This window comes from Sebastes fasciatus, chromosome 15 (assembly GCF_043250625.1).
Source record: "Sebastes fasciatus isolate fSebFas1 chromosome 15, fSebFas1.pri, whole genome shotgun sequence".
Lineage (NCBI taxonomy): Eukaryota > Metazoa > Chordata > Actinopteri > Perciformes > Sebastidae > Sebastes > Sebastes fasciatus.
In genome coordinates, this window is record NC_133809.1 from 26,657,067 (window position 1) to 26,666,809 (window position 9,743).

Below are 9,743 nucleotides of genomic sequence, written 5' to 3' on the forward strand. Positions count from 1 at the left end.
ACTCCAAATTTACACAACATTTTTCTCCCCTTTACAGACATGCCCACTTTATGTTTTTTTCTGGACAACATTTGTCATTGTTTTGTTTTGGTTATTGATTACCAATAATACATATATACATACATTTTGTTTGCATAAAGCAAGCATATTTGTCCACTTCCATGTTGATAAGAGCATCAAATACTTGACAAATCTATCAGTAAGGTACATTTTTATTTAAAAAATAAATAAAAAAAAGTGAGATTAATTTGCGATTAAAATAATTTTAATCGATTGACAGCCCTTATAAATATATAATGGTCCTGGTGTAAAATATGTAGGTCTTCAGTAGGAATAAATAGGCTTTGGGGGGTGAGTGTCATAAATTGTGATGGTATTATGGTCATGTACCTTTATGAAAGAACAACTTCAAAGCCATGTAGAAAATTAGGAAGATGAAAAGAAGACTTTATTCTATTTAATGAAGGTTACAATGCGTACTGGGCTCATGTGTATCGTATGCAATTTCATTCTAAAAATAGATCATCTGTATTGATCTCAGGCTCCATTGGAACCAGTATTAGTTTAGCAGTAAACTGGGTCAGACCATCTGTATTAGGACTGCAGTTCCTCCTCATCCTTTTACCTTAAATACATATTCACACTAGACAGTTCTTCCCCTAAAACCTAAAATGGTCTTTACTACCTGAACATGTGCTACTTCATTTTTCATTTTCCTCCACCCTGTTCCCTGCACGTTGAGTTCAGGTACACGCAGTGCGGGAATTTAAAGACACCGACCTTTCCCACCCTTGAACTTTTGGGATTTGATGCTGGATAAGAATAGCAGAGTGGCTGCATTTAATTCACCTTTTAAAAGTCACTTTTATAGACTTTATAGTGTATAATTATCTTTTAGTCATTGTCCTTCATCTCCCATTGGTTTGCAATTAACTTTTTCAGAACTTAATAAAAAACAATGCAGATGATGAAGATCAAACAGAATCAATAGAATGTGAAAATGCTGAAAACTCATAAAACCAGCATCTGCTCGCTCAGGGAAAACATACAAAGGCACTCTTCCTGTTTTTGTCAGTTGCCACAGTAGAGCACCGTACAACCTGATGATTTGCATTTCAATTCCCGCAGCTTGTCAGCAGAAAATCGGGAAAGGATTTCCCAGTTTCACCACTTGACAGTTTTTGTCCTCCATGCTTTTATGGCAACCTGACAACGTTATGGCGAAGATGCATGGCCCCGATCCTCTCTTACTCTGTTGCCATCCATCAAAGGTGAAGTGGATAGAGTTCAGTTTGTCATCCCGTTTCTATTGATCCGTCGTCTCCAGCACGCAGTCGATAAGCTGTCAGGGTATCAGTGTCTGTGACCTGCTGACACACTGGCCTCTGTGGTGAAGATGTAACTGAATAAAACACTTAACAACGTGCTTATAGAATGGAAAACTCAATGAATCAAAGACTAATTGTACGGTCAACAAGGCTAATCTTGTTACTCCCACAATCACTCCGACGACCATTCCATCAGATGTGTGAAATTAGCTGGAAGTCCACTGCAACCATGTCATTATCAAAGGGCCATGAATGATGGGAAGATGCTGTGATTGTTTTCTGTTTGTAGTGACGTGGGAAGATTTCAGTTTCTAATGAAGTGTTTGTTAGCTTGTACTGTTATTTCACACACTAACCCGCATATGTCTCATTATGTGGAGAACAAAGTAATTTCCTTTGTTTCATGATTTGATCTTAAATTAGCATCAAATGTCAACACATTTTTTTTTCTAATCCAGGGTTTCCTGCAGCGTTTTGTAAAATAAAAGTACCTCCATATTGACTTGAAAAGAAACACTTTCATGAAATATATTATTAGACTTATTGAGCATCAGGGAAAACAAGCAGTGGCCCTACATCACACAGCAGTGGGTGATTGATCGATCAATCGATCACATTACATTCTCAGTAATCAATCAGCAGTGCTGGAAGAAGTATTAAGGTCTTTCTTAAAGTAGTTATACAAATACTCCATTACAAGTAATTAAGAATTAGCAGCGAAATGCACTTAGTATCAAAAGTAAAAGTACTTATTATGCTGAATAGCCTCATTTATTATATTGATCATACATAAATATTATTTAATTATTATTACCAAGCGGCAACCTCCAGTGCTGAGAAATTAAGCCAATGTGGAAGTGCCAAAAACTGCAGTTCCTCAAATGGCCACTTGAGGCTGGCTCCAAAAGTGAGTCAATCCCTATAGACCTCCATGTTAAAATGCCCAACTTTACAGCAGAAATAAACATGTTTACAACATGGTACATGGTAGCTTCAAGCATTGTGGGCATGTTTTAGCAACCGTTCTTCATTCGGCCCACCTCAGCTCCATCCGCGCTCCACTTCTGCCCATTTTTGGATTAGCCAGAGTCGTCACTGCCAAGATGGTGACGGCCTGAGCCACCGAAATTGAGTTTAGAGTATCATAGTTAGGGCCACTGACCAAGCTGCGCTTTTTCCGATGAGATGCGAGTGGGAATGTGTTGTGTTTAGCACTTATAGTGTTAATAATTGTCACCATTGCAATATAGCATTTTAGTGTGATAACATTTGCTAATTAGCACTAAACACAAAAACACAGCTGAGGCTGATGGGAATGTTGTTAGTTTTGCTGGTAAAATGTAACTGTTGAAGAGACAGGCTATCACAACTTCTTACAATTTATCTTGAAAGGAACATGAATGTCTGTACCTATGGCTGTCAAAGATAACGCGTTAACGCAAATTCATTTTAACGCAACTAATTTCTTTAACGCATTAACGCAACTTGTGGTTTTTAGGTTGTAGTGGGCTCAGTTTTCAAGCTAGAGTGTAGATACTGGCATCATATGAAGCTAAAAAATTTAAGGAACCCATTAGTACCAGCCTTGTCATACTAGCTTGTCGCGAAGGAGGTTAAAAAAAACTTCAAATTTACACAACACTGTTCTCCCCTTTACAGACATGCCCACTTTATGATTTTTTTTCAGGACAACATTTGTCATTGTTTTGTGTTGGTTATTGATTTCCAATAATAAATATATACATACATTTTGTTTGCATAAAACAAGCATATTTGCCCACTCCCATGTCATACGACCTTGTCGTAAAGGAGGCTAATTAACGCTCCAAACTGGAAAAACTGTCATGGCCATTTTTAAAGGGGTCCTTTGACCTCTGACCTCAATATATGTGCATAAATATGGGTTCTATGGGTACCCACGAGTCTCCCCTTTACAGACATGCCCACTTTATGATAATCACATGCAGTTTGGGGCAAGTCATAGTCAAGTCAGCACACTGACACACTGACAGCTGTTGTTCTCTGTTGGGCTGCAGTTTACCATGTTATGATTTGAGCATATTTTCTTAGCTAAATGCAGTACCTGTGAGGGTTTCTGGACAATATTTGTCATTGTTTTGTGTTGATTATTGGTTTCCATTAATAAATATATACATACAATTGCATAAAGCAGCATATTTACCCACTCCCATGTTAATAATTGTATTAAATACCTGACAAATCTCCCTTTAAGGTACATTTTCAACCGATAAAAATGTCAGATTAATTTGCGATTAATTGCGATAAACTATGGTCAATCATGTGATAAATCTGGATTAAATATTTGAATCGATTGACAGCTCTATCTGTACCAAACTTCATGGCAATCCATCCAACAGGTGTCGAGATATTACATATAAAACCAAAGATATCGTAGTCAGCTTTGAGGCACAGACCACCTCTGCTAACCAGTTTCCTGTGTTAAAACATGTAAGGGAAGAATCCACAGTCAACAGGTACCTGCACCTACACCTCTACACTATTCCCTTAAAGGTCACCGAAAACTCCCCTCATCAGTTTTACTATCTTATGCCAATGATAATCTCGCACATGTGCTCTTTCATCCACACGAGCAATTACTGAAGCAATGCGACCGGTGTCATTGACACAAAATGATGAATTAACCGACCAGATGACAGTCAGTGCCTGAATCAGTCAATCAGTCAATGTGCCTCCCTGGGGAGACAGATAAGACATCCGTCTTCTCGTGACATTTGATTTATTTACCGATCACTGACCACTTGATCCTCGGGGAAAATGTGTTCATTTGCTTTTGGAAGACCCACTGTGGCATGCAAATGAGAGTGTGGAGAAACCAGTGTGTTCCCTGGGGGTTCACTGTTTGAGTTGGTTATTGTGGAAGCCTTCCAAGAGGAGCATCCACTGATACTATCTGCATCTCTCACTCTCTTTTCTCCATAAATGTTCTCCGTTGTGATTGCTATAGATTTAATAAGATTAATCAAAATCAATACAGGATAGTAGCTTTTACCTGGAGTCACCTCTTCACTGAGCTTCATGAAAAGGAAGGAAGTGAAAATACTCTCAGAACAAGGTCAGCCACATCATCCACTATGATAGACCCAGATTCAGTCGCCCTCGCATCTTTTCTCTGAAAGAGTGGTAGCTGTCGAGGCTACACAAAGACAATGGATGAAGTTACTGGAGCTTTGGCCATTTTTACACCTGTTTGGACTCGGCCAATCACTGCAGAATAGAGATGTCACAAGAACCGATAGTACCAGGTCGATGCCACATTTCTGAAAATGTGACAGTACTTGTTTTTCTGTCAGGGCTCGAGGCTAAAGGCGTCCCATTGTCCTGGGGACGATAGAAAATATCCATGATAATGCTACATTGTGAACAACAAATCTTCGTTGAAATCGGCAGGAGGAGGCTAGTTAACTTTAGCTGTTAGCAGCCGGTGGGCAGCACAGTCCTGCTTGACTAAATGACGAAGCTAACAGCTAATTTACGGAGGTTGCGTTAAGTTACATCATGATTCAGTAAAAATTTGTATTGGGCAACGGTAAGTTATAACTTTATCATGGTGTGTTCAAATGTATTCTTGTAAAATGTATCTTTTGGCAAGAAACTTGAGCTGGATCATCAGGGATTATTGATACATTTGCAAAAACCAGTGTGCAAACGGTCATAAAGGAGAGTATCGAGAATCGGGGTATTTCACTGGTATTGGTATCGACTACTACATTTCTTGTATTGTGACATCCCTACTGCTGAAAGTGGGCATGGCTTTTTGGAAGTTACAAAAATTGTGTTTTGCAAACCCTCTCCTTGTCCAAACGTGAGAAAGATGCTTTTCACTGCATTAGACTGTCTAAATAAATGGGATTCATGGTAGCAGGGTGCGAGTTGAACTGTCATGAATGCCTCTGCTGAATTATTTTTACAAACACAAACACACACACACATTTTGATTAATGCTACTTCACTAATAGACCATGTAAAATATCTAAAATAAAAATATTTTAAAAATAGCGAAGTAACGCGCTGCAACACGACAACAGTCTATACTGCAAACAATAATACAACTAGAAATGGACTCACTGTCCACACTCGTATCTATGCTTTGTGATCTCCTCTCATCCCCACACTGAACAGTCTGATGTTCATCTCATTAAATGGACCAGCGGTTGCCTCCTTCTCTGCCCGGAGATTTGAAGAGATGTGGGTGAAAGAGGGGTGACCCCTCCACAGGAAATCAAAAAAAGAAGACAGAAGTGTTTCATCAAAGCAGACTGTTTTCTTAGTCTGACTACTGTAGCCTATTTATTTCTATGTTAACAGCATGTTGTCCTATTGCACTTTGAGTTTATTTTCTATGAAATATCGGAAGCCCAGCTGAGTGGTGTTATCCATGCTACTGAAAGAGGGATTTAATTCTGGCATATAAAGTTAACCTCTTGTTTTGTTGTGTATGAGGGCATCTCCCATGTGTCCGCATGAGGAAAGGACAAGGCAAGAGAGTGAAACTATTGCACTACTTAATGAATTTAAAGAAAGGATTTCTATCAATGCAGTGGTTAAGTTCAACTTCCAAAATGATTTTATTAAAATTCACAATTATTCTATAAATGTTACTTTAACAGCTGCAAGATACATTCTAATAACTTCATTGTCTATATGGGTCCACTGTGGTTCGTGATTTATTTTCATGACTAAAGACATTTCAAACAACCCGAGCACAGACACTGACACAGGGAGTTAGGGTCTAAAGAGAATGGATTTATTTCTGAGATGGAAGGTGGAGATGGAGGGAGGGATGTCCAGAGGTCGGCAGGAGGGAATGATGAAGGTATGAGGGTAACTCCGGAGGGTGACTGGGTTTGGAATTCACTAGAGGCCTCGGACGTGGTTTCTACCGGTGTAGCTGAAACAACGATCTGGCGATGAGTGGGTGAAGAGCCGGGGTAAATATACTGCAGAGACGTGAAGCCGATGATTGGCAGGTGTGTGTGAGCTGAGGCAGGTGATGAGCTGATTGCCAGCAGGTGAGTGGGTAAACTGGGGCCCAGGTCGATGGCAGGACAAGGACACACACACACACACACACACACACACACACACACACACACACACACACACACATCACAGAGACAAAATCGGAACATGGAGACAAGAGGAGAGGGGAACACATGAAACACAAGGGCATGGCCGTGGCATCAAAATATACCGGATGTCTTATGTTGGTGCAAATATCCTGTACATAATTAATAATCAGCATCAGGGGAATGAGTAACAACGTGAAGCATCCATCCAAAGCCATCACTCTATCAGCTGTTAAAAACTAAACTAACTAAAACTCTAAACCCACATAAAAAAAGATCAGCAAAGCATTGAGCACAGAGCCTGACCATATATCCTGATTATTACACTACTACGCTACTTATTTAAGAAATCAATAATTTAACACAAAAACGGTCCGACAAAGTCCGACATCAGAACTGCGCCCATAGCAACAGTTTGCTATAAAGAAAATAACAGACCGTAGAACGCCGTGATTGACAGATCAGAATTGAGTATTCAACATAAAACACACAGTAACAGTGCCAGCTGTCTCTCTTCCAAAGATTCTGCTTTGACCAGTTTGCCATATGTTAATATCTACCAGGGGGAGAGTAGGGGTGATTTGAGCCTGTAGGGAAGTTAAGCCACCCCTTGTTTCTAGGCAACCATAGACAAAATTGGTCATGTGACCACAGATCTTTTTGAGGAGTCATCCATTGTATTGACCCTGTGATGGAGCAGTGGTAAGTACATTTAGGTTAAAAAAACTCTTTTTGCCATTCCAAATGATTTTTTATGATCAAGGAGTCATGATTATTTGTGCTTTAGGAAGTTACAATATGATACTATACTATTAGCATCCAGTTAGCTCTAAACTGCTGGATGATACAAGTTTGTGAAAATGGCCGGGGTGGGGTAATTTGAGCCAAAAGGCCTGGGGGAAGTTTAGCCATTTATAATTATATATAATTAATTATAGCTTCAACTTGTTACAATGGTTCAATAAAACATAAATAAAAGATGATCATAATAGGCTAATCTACATTTAACCTTTTCTAGGACGTGATTGGTTCACGTTCTAGGGTGCGTCACCATCTGTCATGATGCACTCCTGAAGCAACCTCTCTTGGAAGAGCCACTTCCTTTAGGCACAATGTGTGGGAGTTCTTTGGTAACCTCACTTCAGTTATAGACAGGTATGATTGATAGACCAGGTGTACCGCATATGGCTCCACTTATCCTCTCCTTAGGCTCAGCAAAGAAAGTCATATTTTGAAAACTGTTTATTTTAGATCCAAATTGCTGATGATGATTTCCAAGGATGCAGCACATCCTGAAATATATGTTTCAGTTGGATACATTACTGTCATTCCTCAAGTAAAAAAGCTGGCTCAACAAACCCCACTCTCTCCCCCTAATTGCACTCTGAGCTAAACTAGAATGAGCAAACTAAACATTTTCCACCCAGCACTTTTATAATTCATGCGGTTTATAGCTCAAAAGCAACTTCTCATGTTGATTTCCCCATTAGCTCCATGTGTATAGTACACGACATATGCCTTGGGCTTTATGCACTGACTGTTACAGACCTAATGGTACAATACTGTGTGGGTAAGATCTTTAAAAACACTTCATAATTCCTGGAAGTTTTAGAAAAACAGTTCAGTGTAATTATCCTTGTTGCTGATAGTTTAATGTGCTTTTTTAGTAGTGTATTTCTTTTCCTGTGGTTTAGAAAGAAATGCCACTGTTTGAACTTGACTTAAACCATCTGAAATTGCTTTGAAGAAGTGAACATTGAGACAGAGCAACAGAGTTAACTGTACCCCTTAGGCATAGCTTGGAGAGATTATGTGTAAGAAACGTTTCTATAATTTTCTTCTTCTTTTTCATGCTGCCTCTGTGGAAGCTACTTTTCAAGCTCCTGTGAGATTATCACTTAGACATTTGTCCACATAAACAGATTTTCAACAGCACTCCTGATTTGCGGGAAAGCACAATAGAATGTTTTCAGCATCTTTTGGGCAAATTTCATTTGCTTTTTTTTTGCAGTTGGCAATTACCTTCCCTCAGGCCTGAATGCTGACAGGGCAGTGTGCACTGGCAAATACTGTACATCCTTGCAAATGAATTATGGTATTGATGCATGTGGAAAATGTAATGGCTGATGAACAGCTGCGGTACAGGAGCGATAAAGCTCATTATTGAAACGCAGATGTACTGTGGTAAAAAGCAGCAAACCGTTTCATCGACACGTACATATGTGCTCCTCAGATAAGGAAATAAGAGGGACTGTGCCATCATTTACATTTCAGACTCTGCTGTTATAGTGGCAGGTGGAATTATTGTGTCTCTTATCCTCCATGCAGACACCTGACCCTCAGAAAAGTCCGTCAATTGTTTGATGAACACCAGGCAATTATGGAGCACATCATGTCATCCGACGAGTCCTCAAAATGAAACGACAAAATATATAAATTAGTTTGTCATTGCCTTCAGAAGTGACATATATGAGCGTTCTCTGGTTTGGTGCCCCTATATGTCGAGCAGCAGTGTTTGTCAGTGCTTTCCAAAACCGTTATATATGACTGCTACAAAAGAATATTCATATGATTATTAAAGGTGGGGGAATAAAGGTTTAGAATAAAGAAAACTACTTAAACTTAAATGTCCTGGGGGAAGTAAGTTTAACTGGTTATGAAACAGTCTAAATGCAATACCGATGCCTCTATATAACCTACCCAAGCAAACGAGACAATCAGCGATAAGATTGGCTATCTCTATATAGTTATTCTTAATGCTTGTCATCGGTGCCACCGGGTCAGATTCTGTCAAAATCCGATGAAATCACGCAGGTTCACCAGAAACTCCTTCAGCTTAGACTCAGACTTTGCGACAGACCCAGATCCGGATTCGCTACCGCCTTCAACCTGCAGTTGGAGCTCTGGCGGGAGGTGGAGAGCTCCAGAAGGAGTTGAGCTTATTTTTTTGGCCACTTTGAATGAGCAAGGCGGCAACCTCCAGTTCTGAAAATTGAAGCCAATGCGTCAGTGCCTTGAACTTGCATTCTTTCTAATACCCACCAGAGGGCGATTCCTCTGGTTGCAAAAAGAAGTGTGGTTGTATAGAAGTCTATGAGAAAATTAATCTACTTCTCACTTGATTTATTACCTCAGTAAACATTGTAAACATGAGTTAATGGTCTCAATTGCTAGTGTCGAGTCGTCTTCAATACAGCATGATGTTCATTTAGTAAATTATGGTCCCATTTAGAGTCAAATAGACCATAAAGCAGGGGATGCTTTAGGGCATGGCTACCTTGTGATTGACAGGTCGCTACCACGGCGT